Below are 17954 nucleotides of genomic sequence, written 5' to 3'. Positions count from 1 at the left end.
ATCACATTGTATGATTTTTAAGTAATTMATTTGCATTTTATTGCATGACATAAGTATTTGATCACCTACCAACCAGTAAGAATTCCGGSTCTCACAGACSTGTTAGTTTTYCTTTAAGAAGCCCTCCTGTTCTCCACTCATTACCTGTATTAACTGCACCTGTTTGAACTTGTTACCTGTATAAAAGACACCTGTCCACACACTCAATCAAACAGACTCCAACCTCTCCACAATGGCCTTGACCAGAGAGCTGTGTAAGGACATCAGGGATAAAATTGTAGACCTGCACAAGGCTGGGATGGGCTACAGGACAATAGGCAAGCAGCTTGGTGAGAAGGCAACAACTGTTGGCGCAATTATTAAAAAATTTAAGAAGTTCAAGATGACGGTCAATCACCCTCGGTCTGGGGCTCCATGCAAGATCTCACCTCATGGGGCATCAATGATCATGAGGAAGGTGAGGGATCAGCCCAGAACTACACGGCAGGACCTGGTCAATGACCTGAAGAGAGCTGGGACCACAGTCTCAAAGAAAACCATTAGTAACACACTACGCCGTCATGGATTAAAATCCTGCATGGACTGCGTCTCAATCCACCACATCCTCCAATGTTGGCCTTCCACATCTGCGGTGGAAGGTTGCTGAGCTACAGCGGTGTTTGTCAGACCAGGAGACATCCCGTAAATTGGACTTCTCACGAAAGGGTTTGGCCTAGAAACTAATTTGACAACTCTATGGAAAGATGAGACCCTCACTTCTGTCTGTAGCGTCCAAACAGTTTGGCTACACACTGTGACCCCTCTATGGAAAGGCCTCACAAGACTCGTCTGAAGGTAGTCCGGTACCAGTTTAAAAAATGAATGGAAGTATATAGTACATGGAGGTAGTTTTGTGCCAAAAAAATTGTTAAATATGGGTGAAACGTTTTTATAATAACTTCCTGATATTTCTTATATCTCTCAGATATAGGACAGACACTTTAAAACAAACTTCCTTTGGATTATTTTTGGATTTATTTTTTGACTATCTGATTTTGCATGTATGAGTCTGTTATTCAGTGTGTTTCTATGGCCTAATAGCAGTAAGATAGTCAAATATAGTTTACATATACAGTGCCAGTCAGACGTTTGGACACACTTACTCATTCAAGGGTTTTTCTTTATTTTTACTATTTTCTACATTGTAGAATAATAGTGAAGACATCAAAACTAGGAAATAACTTATATGGAATCAAGTAGTAACCAGAAAAGTTAAACAAATCAAAATATATTTTAGATTCTTTAAAGTAGCCACCCTTTGCCTTGATGACAGCTTTGCACACTCTCTACTCCGACAATTCATCCACAGATAAAAGGGGTAACCTAGTTAGTTTCTGGTAATCTCTCCTTGTTCAGTCTTCTTCTAATGTGGATTTTAAGGTATGTTTACATATATTTTGCACCGCTCGCGCACACAACGAGGCCGGTGTAATCAACATGTTAGACTTTTTTTCAAACATGAAAAAAGAAGAAAATTGACTACTTTAAAATGGAGATAGCCTCAATGGTGTTGTCCATGCTGTCACCGATGCCATAATGGCACAGATACAAAGATGAGACCTCTCTCCATCTCTATGACTAAAACCCACTTCTGTCTTTTCCTCAGAACTTTCATGATCTACCTACATCCTTCCAGCGCTCACTGATTGTCAATTCTCCATATAAGTTTTGGCACCCTATTAGAGTTTGTATGATGCTCAAATGCAAAGGTGATCATAAGTACATACAGATGAAGAAATCTATCTATCGCTGGACACCCTGTACCATTTGGCACCCAGCAAGTGCACCAATAGACCTACTATACTAAATTATCCCCTCAGAAATACAGGGCATGTCTTCAGTTAAATTGTGGCAAAGAAAGGATGGCTGTAAAAGAGTGAATTTTCCTGGGTATGTTCCTGGGTTGACATTGTTTATGTTGGAGAACACAGGTTTTTCCTCTCTCCTCCTCGGTAACAGAGAGAAGGGCATGTCATCAGTGAGGGTGGGGGGGKGGGGACCTCATTGCACACTACGCGATAGCAGAGCAAACCCACCAGGGAAAAGCACAGGAGGAAAAGAAAATGTGGAAAAAGTATTTCCAATTCAAATGGAAAGTGCACAGAGCAAAAAGTCAAATTTACTGATGGATTTGATTTCCCTTTCTCTTTTTTTCCCCCTTCCCTTTAGTTTTTTTTCCTCAGGTAGACTACAGTTAACTGTAAGCACAGACACATACTCTGTTCCCTGCTCTGTGTTTTCCAGAACTGCTAATTGAGCATGTTCAGGAAACCATAAATGTTCAACACCGGTCGTTGGCGGTCGGAGACATTAATGTGATGGGGGAGGGTTAGGTATCAGTGTGTTCTGAAAGTTGACAGACTTGTTTTTGTGGCTTTGGTTGACTTCTGCACTACATGTGGAAAACAAATTATAGATGAAAAAGAAAAACACATTTAATTCACTTGTTTCAAAAGAGGTGTATGCTTCTCTCTCTCTACCAGGTTGAACAATGACACTGTTCAGGGAACAAATAAATAGTGTTTTTATGTGATATTCAACTCCAGCCTGAAATCCATTTATGTAATCCAGTCCAAAATCATCCATTGAAAAAGATGAATAATGGTCTACTAGAGGTTTAGAGGCCCTTTCAACACAACCATCATCATTCCAGTGTGGTTTTAGAAGCCAGAGTGCATCCAGGGATTAATTTGACTACACAATCCAGGAGTGTCAATGTCTCCCTGTCTGTTTCTCTCTTTGGTCTGGGAATGTGTTGTCTCATGCTGCAAGTCCATTCTTACCTTCCAACAGCCCAAACCACCCCACCACACTAGACCCAAGAGGGTTACCTTCCCCTGTTCCCCAAATCCCTCTCTGGTCCCAGACACCCCCTTGTCCCTTAGCTCCCCTAGTTCCTCTCTTCTGTTCCTTCTCTCCTTCTACCTCTTCTTTTCCTCCTCCCATGGTCCTTGTGGACCCACAACATATCCATCTACCAGTCCCGGTACACTCTGACTACCCTTGTGGCTTGTTTCGGCTCTACGCGGCTTCCTAACCGGACTTCTCTACCCAACCATCTGTTAAGCACTCCCCCAACTGTTGTTCACACTCTCCCTCGTGTGTGAAAGAAATCACAGGCCTGTGTGACGGGTGGCAACCCACAAAACTGGACAGAAATTACACAGCTCCTTCACTCACACGATTACACAGCTTCTCTGCCTCTACCCCTCCTCTAATTAGAAAGGGTGGAATGTGTAGTGTCAGGTAGTAAGGTATGTGTTCCAAATGGCACCCTATTCCCTTTATAGTGCACTACTTTTGACCAGGGACCATAGGGCTCTGCTCAAAAGTAGTGCAATTTATATGGAATAGGGTGACATTTGGCACTCAGCCAAGGTAAAGGTATCAGGTAGGGATAGGACTATCTACCTGGACTTTCTACACATCACTTTCTCTGTCTGCTTGCCGACTACCGCTTGTCAGCCCAGTGACCGATAAGGTGTGACGTCTGTTTACCTAATTATATAGTGTCCACAGATACATCTTCATCATGATGTTTTGAAAAAATACTTTGTTTACATTTGAGGTTCCCTGATAGTATGCTGTGTACATGCTTGTGGAATTCCACTTGGGAAACCAAAGTCAATTGAGTCCAATCTACTTTTTCACCACAATCTCTTTCCTCCTTTTTCTATTTACCCAGCCGGGATTGACTTTGGCTAGAAGCAGGTCCTTTGAGGAAGAGAGAGTTTCCACACACACCACATTTACAAGCTTTTACAGTGAAATGTGCAGCTGAAAGAAAGACAACATGAGACTGACTGAACCACATGGTGTTTGGATCCAGTCTGCAGTAGGAAGTCAACTTTCTGCTGTTCGGATTACAGTAGAAGGGTGGAGTGGTGGATGAGAGGAGAGTTGGAGGGGATGGAGAGGGGGAAGACAATAGAGCTGTGCTTGAATACCCATACTAACATACGGTATACTACATACTTAAATAAGCATGCCACATTAAAAAAATGTAGAACCAGGAACAGATATAGCCTTTGGTTCACTCCAGACCTGACTGCCCTTGACCAGCACAAAAACATCCTGTGGCGTACTGCATTAGCATCAAATAGCCCCCGTGATATTTTTAACTTTTCAGGGAAGTTAGGAACCAATATACACAAGCAGTTAGGAAAGCTAAGGCTAGCTTTTTCAAAGAGAAATGTGCATCCTGTAGCACAAACTCAATTAAATTCTGGGACACTGTAAAGTCCATGGAGAAAAAGAGCACCTCCTCCCAGCTGCCACTGCACTGAGGCTAGGAAACACTGTCACCACTGATAAGTCCACGATAATGGAGAATTTCAATAAGCATTTTTCTACGGCTGGCCATGCTTTCCACCTGGCTACCCCTACCCCGGTCAACTGCCCTGCACCCCCCACAGCAACTCGCCCAAGCCTCCCCCCATTTATCCTTCACCCAAATCCAGATAGCTGATGTTCTGAAAGAGCGGCAAAATCTGGACCCCTACAAATCAGCCGGGCTAGACAATCTGGACCCTCTCTTTCTAAAATGATCTGCCGAAATTGTTGCAACCCCTATTACTAGCCTGTTCAACCTCTCTTTCGTATCGTCTGAGATCCCCAAAGATTGGAAAGCTGCCACAGTCATCCCCCTCTTCAAAGGGGGAGACACTCTAGACCCAAAGTGCTACAGACCTATATCTATCCTACCCTGCCTTTCTAAGGTCTTCGAAAGCCAAGCTAACAAACAGATCACCGACCATTTCGAAACCCACCGTACCTTCTCCGCTATGCAATCTGGATTACAAGCTGGTCATGGGTGCACCTCAGCCACGCTCAAGGTCCTAAACGATATCATAACTGCCATCGATAAGAGACAATACTGTGCAGCCGTATTCATCGACCTGTCCAAGGCTTTCGACTCTGTCAATCACCACATTCTTATCAGCAGACTCAACAACCTTGGTTTCTCAAATGACTGCCTTGCCTGGTTCAACAACTACTTCTCTGATCGAGTTCATTGTGTCAAATCGGAGGGCCTGTTGTCCGGACCTCTGGCAGTCTCTATGGTGGTGCCACAGGGTTCAATTCTCGGGCCGACTCTCTTCTCTGTATACATCAATGATGTCGCTCTTGCTGCTGGTGATTCTCTGATCCACCTCTACGCAGACGACACCATTCTGTATACTTCTGGCCCTTCTTTGGACACTATGCTAACTAACCTCCAGACGAGCTTCAATTGCATACAACTCTCCTTCCGTGTCCTCCAACTGCTCTTAAATGCAAGTAAAACTAAATGCATGCTCTTCAACCGATCGCTGCCCGCACCTGCCCGCCCGTCCAGCATCACTACTCTGGACGGTTCTGACCTAGAATATGTGGACAACTACAAATACCTAGATGTCTGGTTAGACTGTAAACTCTCCTTCCAGACCCACATTAAGCATCTCCAATCCAAAATGAAATCTAGAATCGGCTTCCTATTTCGCAACAAAGCATCCTTCCCTCATGCTGCCAAACATACCCTCGTAAAACTGACTATCCTACCGATCCTCGACTTCGGCGATGTCATTTACAAAATAGCCTCCAACACTCTACTCAACAAATTGGATGCAGTCTATCACAGTGCCATTCGTTTTGTCACCAAAGCCCCATATACTACCCATCACTGTGACCTGTACGCTTTTGTTGGCTGGCCCTCGCTTCATACTCGTCGCCAAACCCACTGGCTCCAGGTCATCTACAAGTCTTTGCTAGGTAAAGCCCCGCCTTATCTCAGTTCACTGGTCACCATAGCAGCACCCACCCGCAGCACGCGCTCCAGCAGGTATATTTCACTGGTCATCCCCAAAGCCAATTCCTCCTTTGGCCGCCTTTCCTTCCAGTTCTCTGCTGCCAATGACTGGAACGAACTGCAAATATCGCTGAAGCTGGAGACTCATATCTCCCTCACTAACTTCAAGCACCAGCTGTCAGAGCAGCTCACAGATCATTCCACCTGTACATAGCCCATCTGTAAATAGCCCATCCAACTACCTCATCCCCATACTGTATTTATTTATTTATTCTGCTCCTTTGCACCCCAGTATCTCTACTTGCACATTCATCTGCACATCTATCACTCCAGTGTTTAATTGCTATATTGTAATTACCTCGCCACTATGGCCTATTTTATTGCCTTACCTCCCTTATCTTACCTCATTTGCACACACCGTATATATACTTTTCCCCCTACTGCATTATTGACTGTATGTTTGTTTGTTCCATGTGTAACTCTGTGTGGTTGTATATGTCGAACTGCTTTGCTTTATCTTGGCCAGGTCGCAGTTGTAGTAAATGAGAACTTGTTCTCAACTAGCCCACCTGGTTAAATAAAGGTTAAATAAAAATGAGTATATGCTACATACTATTAGTTCATTATAGTATACTGTAAACGAACAGTATCCTTTAAGATGAGCGTACTAGCCCTTCACCTGTCTACTTGAAGTTGATGCTGTTGCTATGCAACCTCTTGCTAGCAAGTTAACATAACAAATTACTAGTTAGACATTTTATGACTTCGGGTGTGTTCTTAAATTCAACCTGGAGTGCCAGACTGCGCTCGTAAATTCAGAGCGTTGTCAGATTGTCCGTTTGTAAATTCAGAGCGTTTCGCTCTCGGAGCACACATTGGATGCTTGGGCCGAGGAGTATGGTTGGTTTAAGTGTTCTGACCTTACAACGGCAGTCAAGCACCCAAACTAACGTTGGCTAGCTACTTCCAGACACAAATGAGACCACTCTGACCATTTTACCTGCCCTAGCAGAGCTGGTTAGGCCGTTTTCATGTTATCCAGAGCGTTGGTGACTTTAACTGTGCTGCTGGCAACAATTTAATTATGTTTTTTTGCCGACGTTTACTGACACCGGCCATGTTCAACGGGTGTTGAGCGCTCGTAAATTCATTATTCTGCGCTCTGGTAACGTTACACTCAGACGAGAGTGCTCTGAAATTGGAGTAGATAGCCAGAGCGAATTTACGAAAGCACCAGAATGTCCATTGAGAACGCACAACGACTATACCATTTAGCTAAGCTAAGAATGACGGGAAGAATCAAGTCAATAAATGTTGGGTAGTTAGCCTATAGTTAATGTACTGGCAAGTTTGATGTATAAGTAGCCAACTAACGTTAGGGAATGTTAGCTAGCTAACACCATACCGGTACATACTGCTGTAATGATATGCTAAGTGGTTAGTAAGGACAGCGTAGCTAACAAATTGTCAGCCAACATAACGTGTAAGGTAACTAATTTGAAAAGTCATTACTTTATTACATTTTCTTAACATTTGTCATAATTAGTTAAAGCAATGAATTTGTACTTCGTCTGCATATTTTCTTGAAATCTGAAAACGATGTGAAGCCACGCTCATTTCCTGAATTGCATTATGGGCCCTAAAGTACGGAAATAGTGTCATCTGTGTGTATACTTCATATTTTGGCGAATTTAGTACGACATCCTGTAACTTTTAGCATACTAACTATATCAATACTATGACCAATAAGCATACTATATCCTCGATTCACGTCACAAATAGTACGGTTAGTGCGTTTAGTATGAGTTTTCGAACACAGTTTAGGTCTTTGAGGTTTTGGACCATTGCCACCTCCTGCACATACAGTGGGGAGAACAAGTATTTGATACACTGCCGATTTGGAAGGTTTTCCAACTTACAAAGCATTTAGAGGTCTGTAATTTTTATGATAGGTACACTTCAACTGTGAGAGACGGAATCTAAAACAAAAATCCAGAAAATCACATTGTATGATTTTTAAGTAATTAATTTGCATTTAATTGCATGACATAAGTATTTGATACATCAGAAAAGCAGAACTGAATATTTGGTACAGAAACCTTAGTTTGCAATTACAGAGATCATACGTTTCCTGTGTCTTGACCAGGTTTGCACACACTGCAGCAGGGATTTTGGCCCACTCCTCCATACAGACCTTCTCCAGATCCTTCAGGTTTCGGGGCTGTCGCTGGGCAATACGGACTTTCGGCTCCCTCCAAAGATTTTCTATTGGGTTCAGGTCTGGAGACTGGCTAGGCCACTCCAGGACCTTGAGATGCTTCTTACGGGCACTCCTTAGTTGCCCTGGCTGTGTGTTTTGGGTCGTTGTCATGCTGGAAGACCCAGCCACGACCCATCTTCAATGCTCTTACTGAGGGAAGGAGGTTGTTGGTCAAGATCTCGCGATACATGGCCCCATCCATCCTCCCCTCAATACGGTGCAGTCGTCCTGTCCCTTTGCAGAAAAGCATCTCCCAAAGAATGATGTTTCCACCTCCATGCTTCACGGTTGGGATGGTGTTCTTGGGTTGTACTCATCCTTCTATTCCTCCAAACACGGCGAGTGGAGTTTAGAGCAAAAAGCTCTATTTTGTCTCATCAGACCACATTACCTTCTCCCATTCCTCCTTGGATCATCCAGATGGTCATGGCGAACTTCAGACGGGCTGGACATGCGCTGGCTTGAGCAGGGGGACCTTGCGTGCGCTGCAGGATTTTATTCCATGACGGCGTAGTGTGTTACAATGGTTTTCTTTGAGACTGTGGTCCCAGCTCCTTCGGTCATTGACCAGGTCCTGCCGTGTAGTTCTGGCTGATCCTCACATTCCTCATGATCATTGATGCCCACGAGGTGAGATCTTGCCTGGAGCCCCAGACCGAGTGATTGACCGTCATCTTGAACTTCTTCCATTTTCTAATATTGTGCCAACAGTTGTTGCCTTCTCACCAAGCTGCTTGGCTATTGTCCTGTAGCCCATCCCAGCCTTGTACAGGTCTACAATTTATCCCTGATGTCCTTACACAGCTCTCTGGTCTTGGCCATTGTGGAGAGGTTGGAGTCTGTTTGATTGAGTGTGTGGACAGGTGTCTTTTATACAGGTAACGAGTTCAAACAGGTGCAGTTATACAGGTAATGAGTGGAGAACAGGAGGGCTTCTTAAAGAAAAACTAACAGGTCTGTGAGAGCGGAATCTTACTGTTGTAGGCTGTCAAAATACTTATGTCATGCAATAAAATGCAAATTAATTACTTAAAAATCATACAATGTGATTTTCTGGATTTTTGTTTTAGATTCCGTCTCTCACAGTTGAAGTGTACCTATGATAAAAATGACAGACCTCTACATGCTTTGTAAGTAGGAAAACCTGCAAAATCGGCAGTGTATCAAATACTTGTTCTCCCCACTGTATATGTAAGATGCATTGACAAAATGTATTTATAGACTAAATGTATATACACAATGCATCATCTTGATGCAGAAATCATGTAAGCATGAATCAAATAAGTGTAAAATGTATTTGAGCACTTAATCATCAATTGAGATATGCATGCGTGTGTATCTCACTTAAATCAAGCAAGTGAGCATATATAAGGATTATCTACGGGGGGATTTCTGATCATGTAACTTTAATGTTCTGTTAGGCTTTTGTCTTTTTTCTTTCTCACACACTCCACATGCTACTCTCATCAGCATCCCCTGGCCTGCATGTTCCTCCAGCTCTTCTTAGTCATTTTCCAGGAACACTGTCCCATTGACAGCCGTTGTGGCTCAATCTGGCTCAGTTTCGGCAGATGTATTATTTGTATAATGGATGAGTAATGAAACTGTAAGAAAAGGCAACTCCGTATGTTTCAGAGGGGTCAGTGAACAAGCGGAACAGACGTGGGTTCAAATACTATTTGAAATCATTGCAAACACTGAAGATGTTTGTTTGAGCTTGCCTGGTTAAATGAAAAAGTCCCAAAGGTTGTAAACCCCATCCATCTAGGCACTTCAGGCAAAATAAAGCAAACACTAAAAGCATTTGTACGATTCCAAATAGTATTTGAACCCAGGCCCTGTACGAAAGAAGTCTGTCTGTCTGTGGAATGGATAGAGGAGGTATAATCGTCTGAGTAGTGGATACCACTTGGTCCTCTCTGCTGTTTTTCTCTGCCTACAATGTTATCGTTTTTTAATACATGATGGACTCATTAATACACATCTGGACATGTGAAAAAATTACTGTCTGTTTTTTCCTCGATTCAAAAGAAGACGTCGACTGCTGTTGATTTCTTATGTGTCATAAAATCAAACTGAATAATCTGACAGGCCGCTTTCTTTCGAGGCCATACTTTGCATTCATAAGTTCTACAGTACACAACAATAAGACATTTAAAGTGTAACTGACAGCATTTTAACTACTTTGCAGTTATGAAACAAACAGACAATCATAATATCAGTCAAAAATATAACATTTCCAGTTTATGCTACAAAACCAACTTCATAAGAGGTTTTAAAAATAGGTTATATTTAACTCAACATTCAATGATGTACACTAAGGCATTGTTGGCAGAATAGATGGATGCAGTTCAATACATGATTCATATAATTCACCAATACTTTTCTTGGTAGTCTGAAAAATATTGCTATCAGGTTGTAAATCACAGCTGGCCTGGTACATTGTTTGCTGTCTCCATTCGGGATGCACTGTTTCAGTTTCAATGACTCAATATTTTGGACAAAAACAGACAAATGTAACTAAGGCTGGGAATGTCAGTACTGTACAATCAAAGTAGCAAGGGCAATGATCACAAGTCAGTCATAACGTGACTAATATGCTAGCGTATCTATTTATGTAGCAAGCTAAAAACACAGAGCCTAATGTTAGCTAGATAGCTAGCTAGCTAGTTACCTAGGAGGACATCATGTCATTGAAGTAGTGGGTGAGTGACTGACTTTTTCCCCCCGGTGGCTACACAGCTAGAAATGCACATGAATCGCCTTGCTAACTAGCTAGCTATGCTGAACGACTGTTATCCAGTTAGCACATATATCTTGCGTTCGCAAATTCACTCTGGCTAGCTATCTACTCCAATTTCAGAGAACTCTTGTCTGAGTGTGCCAGACCTCAGAATAACGGATGAATTTACTAAAGCGCAAGACCCGCTTAATATGACCGGTGTCAGTGAACGTAGGCAAAAAAATAATAGTCACGAACCCTCTATATTACATGTAAACAGCCTAACCTGCTCTCCTAAGGCGAGTAAAATGGTCGGTGAGGTGATCTCTAATTTGTGTCTGGAAGTAGCTAGCTTGCAAGCTAGCCAACTTTAGCCAGTTAGCTTGGGTGCATGGTTGGGACAACGCATGCAATGGCAGGCAAGCTGCAAAAGGACGAGCAGTACAATTTTGACGGCCAACTAGTTGAAAAAGTTTGAGAGGGTTTATCTAATGTTCTTTTGATAGATTTTAGCTCATCTTGCTCTGGCTAGCATTAGTTGTTGATCTTGTTGTTGTTGATGTGCATTTATGGAAAGATAGCCTACCTTTTTATGGTTGTTTGATTAATAGGACTGTAAAATTCCCAAATGTAAGAGGACTCCCGTGTTATTTAGCTAAATATTTTCAGTGTATTTTGTGGCTTCTGCCAAATGCGTTCTAATGATCTAAAGTCGTGCTGTTGCAACTACATGTAAACACACAGTCCAGTTCAAAGTGAATGATTGCAGGCCATTGTGGCAAATGGCTTGTTTGCATATAGGCCTACTGTACCTGATTGGCTATGGCGCACTGTTCTGTATCGACTCCGGACTTGGACAAGGTTTTATTTACTGCAGTGTCTATTAATTGTCCAAACGCACGGCCGCTTTCCCACTCTGTATTGCTATAGTTTTCACAAATGCCTTAGAATACGTAATTCCCAAATATTCTAAGAATTTATGACCATACCTAAGTGCTCGCTTGTCAGATTTTTTTTTTTTTTAAGTGTAATTCTTCCTGGGGGTGTACTGTATATGAAAACATTTGAATAAGATTTCATGTTGCTAAAATGCTGTGTGTTCCACTTTAACTATGTCCAAGTCATAGAGTGAATGAAAAAAGCGAATATTAAAGTAGCTCTTGCCATTCATTGTTGATGTTGGATAGGCAGCACTTCAACACTTTTCATGGAGGTAGAAAGGAAAACATCTGGCCAAGGCATTACTATCCTGAGATCCTCACTGATGGCAAATGCAGTCACATCCAAGCCCATGCTCTTTTGTCCTCAGAGAGACTCCCTTTGATGGGGAAAGAGTGCTTGACTTGACCCACTGCTGCAGGATAGCTCCGGTTCGCTCCATGGTACAACGGCCATCAAACGCACCACAGTTCTTAAGGCACCATAAGAATAATGTAATCCGCTATCATTAATAATGCCAATTGCTATGCCTAACAGACCCTAGTCTCACAATTTATATGATCAAGAGCCATATGCTGTTCTCAGTCGGTCCTAGACTGGAATTTTAACATACTACACATTTTTCGATGGCGATGGCTAGATGTTTTGCATTTATGCTTCTTTCAAAGAGCCTGCTAGGCTCGCTGAGCTGAGGAGCTCCCTCTGTTCCACCTGGGGATTTGAGAGAGAGAGAGGACGCTCAGCCCAGCCACAAATGTCAAATGAATCACTTATCACATATCACACTCAAGTTTAAAGTTTTATTGCTACGTTCTCCAGTACAGTGAAATGCCTTTCTTGCAAGCTCTATAAAGTAAAGTAGAACAAAAACACATGAGAAAGAGAAATAAGAGAAACAAGAGAAAGTAAGGAAGCTACAGTATATACAGGGTCATATTTACAATGTGCAGGGATACTGGAGTGGTGGGGTAGATATGTTTTCTCTCTGATGTTGTTTCTACATCCTTAGCTAAATAACATTCACTTTTTCTACCACTTCAAAGAGAGTCCCATACTGTAGCAGATTGACAGAACTCCCATTTCATACTCCCTCAATAGTGATGCCAAGTCTGTGGAGTCCAGAGATATTGTATATGTCCCTTCAGTTATTTAGACATAGAATAGACACATACTAACACAGACACATGCTCAGATTTCCCCCTTTTTTATTTTATTTTACCAGGATTGGAGTATATGTTGGTTTTTCCCTTTCTCTCCCTCCCCTCCAGTGGTCTTTGTTTGCAGGCTTGGTCTGTAAGTAGTGTTACTATATGTCCGGATGAGCAGAAACCTTAGTGGGGATGACAACTCCTCTAAAGATTAACTAAGGTCTTTACTAAAACCCGATCGGGCACTAAAGCCTGTCGGGCTGACTACGTGCCACGGACGTGAAGCTGGGTTCATCTACACCAGACTGGCCCAGGGTATGAGGTGTCCCAGAGATAACCTCATATTAATTTATCTCCAGGTTTCTATAGAAGTAGTTGCATCACCTCAGTCCCTGCTTTGTCTGCTTCCTCCATTAAAATAGAAGCCATGGCATAGCCCATTCTATTCTTATGTTCCTAAGGAGGTAAGGAACGGTTAAAATATGACTGGGGGAGGGGTGGTCCAAAATAGAGGAGGGTTGTGTGGATTTTTATTGGGCACAGAGGAGGTTAGTGCATTTTTCCCCTGGTTTACATTAGCTGTTTTGCAGGTTTTCCTATATAATTTATTCCACCCTAGCCAACTTTCCCCATCTGCTTGCATGCACCTCCCCTATCACGGGGTTTTGGTACTTTCCTTATACACTACATTGTTAAAATAGAAAGACTCAAAACACCATTGTGTAGTGAAACCATGAAAATGAGTGCTCCTTAGATGATATCTGGTGTTTGGAGGGTGTTTGAATGTAAAGCCATAGAGTGGAATTTCTCTGAAACACCCAAAGGGATCATTTAATCTAAATAAGTTTGCAGGGACCCCCCTGGATGATTCACAAACTCAGACAGGTGAGAGCACACCAAACGCTTAGGTGAAACTCTCCTAAAAAAATCCCCAAAAAGAATGCGTCAATTAAAATATTATCAAATCGAAGCAGGAAATAGAAAATTAATTGACTCAACAAGAACCTTTGTTTTTTTGGTAACATTTTTACAGCTAATGGCCCCTACATGCTTATGGTCCAAGTTTATGCTACATGTAGTTGTTAATTGACACGTAATTGTTTGCACCTTTGTGCACTGCTTGCTTGTTTGCCTACTTACAGGGGTTCTCAAACTTTTTTGATATCTGAAAATTCGACACCCCAACCATGTGAACATGACAGCCAATGTTGACTTTTTATTTGGGGCAATGGCAGTCAATTGAAAACCATGTATTTCTGATTGCCTTCTCAACTCACAATCACATACTTTTAATGTGGGGTTATGACAGTCAATTGCAAATTAGTAATGTCTCTTATCTCACCACCACTAATAAGATGGGATACATGTTGCGTCGGAGCTTCTCAAAGTCAGGGGAAGTGGTCAATAGTGTGCACCTCATCTCTGCTGTTACATCCAACCTGGATCGATATTTGGATTTAATTCAGCTATGAGCTGGCAACGGGTTACATGAGTTTTAACGCTCTGAGACGGCAGGAACCAAAATCCTCCTAGTGACCGGGGAATGCGTTTTCTGCAGCATTCAGTAACACGACAGCTCGAAGGGCGCCATAGTTCTGTGCGGCCTTTTTGCAAGATCTAAGGGCGCTCTCTGGTTTAATTGTATATTTTACGTTAACCACATTACAATGATTTTGAGATAAACACTATATATAAGGGGGGGGGGGGCTACTGGCTTTATGAGCCTTATCTATTGATTTTTGCTTGCCCCACATGCTTTGGCCTACAATACCACATGTTATTGCATCCCACTTTTATTCATTTATTATTTAAATTTATTTAAAAACAGGGAATCCCATTGAGGCCAAGGCCTCTTTTTCAAGGGAGCCCTGCACACAATCTTACAAATTCACAATATTACATTTCCAATGCAATAAAAACATACAATATTTACAAGCAATGTAGTTAAGAAAAATAACTTACAAAACACAAAAAACAAACATAATGCTCAGTAAAAAAGTAATCAACCACATTGACATTCATATTGTTATCTTGATGCTGCATTTGCATAGCTTCTTTCATGTACAGTGCATTTGGGAAGTATTCAGACCCCTTTATTTCCCCCCCATTTTGTTAGCTTACAGCCTTATTCTAAAATGGATTCAAAAATAAATAAATCTCCTCATCAATCTACACACAATACCCCATAATGACAAAGCAAAAATAGGTTTTGAGAATGTTTGCTAATTTATATTAAAAAAAAAGAAGAAATATTCTATTTACAACTATTCAGACCATTTCCTCAATACTTTGTTGAAGCACCTTTGGCAGTGATTACAGCCTCAAGTCTTCTTGGGCATGAGACTACAAGCTTGGCAGACCTGTATTTGGGGAGTTTGTCCCTTTCTTCTCTGCAGATTCTCTCAAGCTATGTCAGGTTGGATGGGGAGCGTTGCTGCACAGCTATTTTCAGATCTCTCCAGAGATGTTCGATCAGGTTCAAGTCTGGGCTCTGGCTGGGCCACTCAAGGACATTCAGAGACTTGTCCCGAAGCCACTCCATTGTCTTGGCTGTGTGCTTAGGGTCGTTGTCCTGGTAGAAGGTGAACCTTCGCCCCAGTCTGAGGTCCTGAGTGCTCTGGAGCAGGTTTTCACCAAGGACCTCTCTGTACTTTGCTCCGTTCAGCTTTGCCTCGATCCTGACTAGTCTCCCAGTCCCTGCCGCTGAAAAACATCCCCACAGCATGATGCTGCCACCACCATGCTTCACCGTAGGGATGGTGCCAGGTTTCCTCCAGAGGCGATGCTTGGCATTCAGGCCAAAGAGTTGAATCTTGGTTTCATCAGACCAGAGAATCTTGTTTCTCATGGTCGGAGTCTTTAGGTGCCTTTTGGCAAACTCCCAGCGGGCTGTATTGTGCCTTTTACTGAGGAGTAGCTTCCGTCTGGCCACTCTAACATAAAGGCCTGATTGGTGGAGTACTGGAGAGATCGTTGTCTTTCTGGAAGGTTCTCAAGAGTGTGCAAAGCTGTCATCAAGGCAAAGGGTGGCTACTTTGAAGAATCTCAAATATAAAATATATTTTGATTTGAACACTTTTTTGGTTATGCTTCCATATGTGTTATTTCATAGTTTTGATGTCTTTACTATTATTCTACATTGTAGAAAATAGTAAAATTAAAGAAAAACCCTTGAAGGAGTAGGTGTGTCCAAACTTTTGACTGGTACTGTACATACATACTACATTACCCACCGGCTGGCCAATCCTAACCAAAGGCAATCAAGACAAGGATCACAGACTAAATGGCAACTGAACTGTCAATCATGTCATCTAACTCAACTGTACTGTGATTCAATTGATCTGAACAACCTTCCATGCCATGTACCATAATCTAAGTATAAAGACTGAAATCAAATATATTAGCACAATGTATGACTGATCGATCACATTGAGCCCTCCCTCATGAAAACGTACTACTGAATTACAACTCATCAGTACTACAAAAGATACACACAAAACCTACTGGTTTTACTACTTGATTGCTATTGAGATGTTTAGTAAAAAAGTAGTAGTAATTTAAGTAGTAATGAGTGGTAAATTGGGACATTTCTGTGAACACTACATATTTCCAATTCGAATCACTACATAATTCTTCCTGAATGACTACTGTGTAACTACTGAGCTTTTGGGTATCTACTACGTAAAATCTACACATTCCTACAGTACATGTTCACTATTGTATTACTACACAATGCCTAGACATTACCACTGTATGCCTACTCAATCCCTACTGAATTATTACTGCAACCTGTGCATGTAGTGTTGTCACTACTGAATTGTTCCAAAACCTTTTTCATTTCCTACATAAACCATTTTGAATTACTATTGAAAACTGACACATGTACTATTGTTTGCCTATTCAAAATCACTATTGGCATAATTTTTTCAGTACTATTACTACTAGACTAGTGCACGTTATTTCTTCAAGTTCCCAACTGTACACATCATCAAACAATTCATAAAGAGCTTATAAAAACGTTTTAATTAATTACATTTATATTACATATTTACACCCGTTAACCCCTTTGAGGCCTTCTTCATTCAACTTTTACTTGAGTCTCTAAAGATCCTCTTCTTTGTTGCAGCCACATTTCTCCACCGCATAACCTTTACCTTTTAGAAAATAAAGTCAAGCACAAGAGACAACCAATTATAAGCCATTATCAATCATCTGAGGTTGCCGTAAGTCATCACAGAAAAAGCATTTGATAAACAATTTTGATCTTACCAACAATGGCCTCCAGTCATCTTTTGTCAAGGGCCTCCTAGACAAGAGGTCAAAATAGGTATGTAGAATGAGTAAGTATACTAATATGAACATACTGTACAATTGGATGCAAACACACATACTTATTACCTACTGTAGCATGACGAAGAGAGGCTACATAGATACATTTCAATGGGGCTAGCAAACAGCTAGGCTAAACGCAATACATCTCTATGACAACGGCTAAGACCATTTGGCAAGCGATCTTTTTGATGTTGTAAAGTTATATAAGCGGATAAACAATAACATTAAAGTATTCATAAAATATAAAGGAAAGTTAAACGTACAGATGGTGCCAGCATAAGGACAATGAAAGACAGGATGATGAAGGATGTAAAATGACTTCATTCGGGATAGTCAAACAGTAGCTAGCTAACAACAATCAACTACTTCCTGTTTTGTCTTCTGCGGTCACGAGCACAGGAAGTGCAGCCACTAGATGCAATATAAAGAACGTCCACTAGATGGGAGTAAAGCGTCTGGCTGAGGTTGCCGTTTTTTTCGCTAACATTAGCAGTCATTACATTCATTTTGTTTCTTCTATGAATGTTAAATTGAAGGCCATATCTCACGTTATTTTTGAAGAATATGAATGTGAAAAATACCTTACAGATCTTTGAACTGTCTTACTTTATCAATATAAATATAAAATGTGAAAGATGTGTTAATGTCTTGTTGTCATTAGATAATTTGCAAAGAAAAGATAAAGCATTTGAAGTAGGTTTGTACTCATGAATATTATCCTGAACA

The 17954-nt window shown here is 41.5% G+C and overlaps 1 long non-coding RNA gene across 1 annotated transcript; it reads right to left on the bottom strand.

Moving 5' to 3' along the window:
* Window positions 1–16955: 16955 nt before the first annotated feature.
* On the bottom strand, window positions 16956–17572 carry LOC111971774 (uncharacterized). The gene is made up of 3 exons (XR_002878327.1): window positions 17492–17572; window positions 17166–17202; window positions 16956–17050 (listed from the first exon to the last, which is right to left on the bottom strand). It is a non-coding gene; the product is annotated as an uncharacterized lncRNA (long non-coding RNA).
* Between the last annotated feature and the right edge of the window lie 382 nt (window positions 17573–17954).

Source organism: Salvelinus sp. IW2-2015, linkage group LG13, assembly GCF_002910315.2.
Source record: "Salvelinus sp. IW2-2015 linkage group LG13, ASM291031v2, whole genome shotgun sequence".
Classification (NCBI taxonomy): domain Eukaryota; kingdom Metazoa; phylum Chordata; class Actinopteri; order Salmoniformes; family Salmonidae; genus Salvelinus; species Salvelinus sp. IW2-2015.
Note: the sequence above shows the minus strand (reverse complement) of the source record. Positions and strands in the feature narration are given on the sequence as shown.